Below are 1,666 nucleotides of genomic sequence, written 5' to 3'. Positions count from 1 at the left end.
TATAATGTATATTTGTGAGGAATGATTCAATTTTCTTTTTTTTCTCCATGGGCCCAGAGTTGTTCCCACACTGTTTATTGAATACTTGATCATTTTCCTTGCTGACCTGAGAAAAGGCAAGTCAATCACATGCCAAGGCTCTCTAAATTTTGAGTCCACTTCTAAATTTTTTATTCTGTTTTTATTGATCTGTCAAAAACAAAAAATGAGGAAAGTTGAAACTGTATAAGTCACTGAGATAGCAGCCAAAAGAGAAAGCATACGGTGATTTGGAAGACAAAAATAATAGTGAACCAGACATTATTTACAATAATATTTTTAAACTGGGCAGTGGTGGCAAACACCATTAATCCCAGCTCTGAGAGGCAGAGGCAGGCAGATCCCTGTAAGATCGAGGCCAGTCTGGTCTACAGAGCAAATTCCAGGATGTTTAAGGGCTGTTACAGAAGAAACTCTATCTTGGGGTGGTGATTGCAGTGGTAAATAAATAAATAACATGGTTTTGCTGAATTAATTTGAATGGTAGATTCCTCTTTAATTTTGGAGGAATGTTTGAGAATAATTTGTGTTGCTTCTTTAAATGTGAAGAATTGAGAGGCAGAACAGGCTTCCTTCTGCAGGAACTGCCAAGCAGCAGAGATTAAGTAAAGGGAACCCCAGAAAAAGCAGCTTGAGAAGCCTTGTTGAGCAGCAAAAGAATGAACTGTAATACTGTCTGTAGGGTCAGTTGGATCCGGCAGCAGCCGTGGCGGCTCAGTTCTTCTGTAGCTCTTTTCTGTCTCCCTTTCGTTTCCAAAACTTGGCCTCTGGTGTGGCTGTCTCTGATGGAGTCATCAAGGTGTTCAATGGCATGAAAGTTCACAAGTCTTCAACGCCAAAAGAAGTGAAGAACTGCAAGAAGGCAGTCCTGTTTCACCCGTGCGAGGACAAGAAGAACATCATCCTGGAGGAGGGCGAGGAGATTCTGGTAGGAGATGTGGGGCACTGTGGACGACCCCTACACCACTTTTGTCAAGATGCTGCCAGACAAGGACTGCCGCTATGCTCTCTATGATGCAACCTATGAGACCAAGGAGAACAAGAAGGAGGACCTGGTGTTCATCTTCTAGGCCCCCGAGAGTGCACCCCTTAAGAGAAAAAGATCTATGCCAGCTCCAAGGATGCCATCAAGAGGAAACTGACAGGAATCAAGCACGAATTACAAGCTAACTGCTACAAAGAGGTCAAGGACCGCTGCACCCTGGCAGAGAAACTAGGTGGCAGCGCCATCATTTCCCTGGAGGGCAAGCCTTAGTGAGCCACCTCCGGGCCCCTGCCTGGAGCATCTAGCAGCCCCAGACCTGCTCTTGGGTGTTGCAGGCTGCCCTTTTCCTGCTAGACCGGAGGGACTGGGAGGATCCCAGCAGGGGGAGGGTTATCCCTTCACCCCAGTTGCCAAATATCCCTCCCACGCCCTGGACCGGTCTTTTCCCTCCATCTCTCCCTCCATCTGGCCTTCCCAAACTGCTTTTGATCTTCTGATTCCTCTTGGGTTGAAGCAGACCAAGTCCCGTCCTAGGCACCCAGTTTGGGGGGAGCCTGTATTTTTTAACAACACCCCTACTCCTCATCCGTCCCATTCCGTGCTGCCAACTTCTAACCACAATAGTGACTTTGTGCTTGTCTG

The 1,666-nt window shown here is 46.8% G+C and overlaps 1 pseudogene; it reads left to right on the top strand.

The window, feature by feature from the left end:
• Positions 1-762: 762 nt before the first annotated feature.
• On the top strand, positions 763-1,371 carry LOC116895388 (annotated as a pseudogene).
• The last annotated feature ends 295 nt before the right edge of the window (positions 1,372-1,666 follow it).

This window comes from Rattus rattus, chromosome 3 (genome assembly GCF_011064425.1).
Source record: "Rattus rattus isolate New Zealand chromosome 3, Rrattus_CSIRO_v1, whole genome shotgun sequence".
NCBI classification, from domain to species: Eukaryota; Metazoa; Chordata; class Mammalia; order Rodentia; family Muridae; genus Rattus; species Rattus rattus.
Note: the sequence above shows the minus strand (reverse complement) of the source record. Positions and strands in the feature narration are given on the sequence as shown.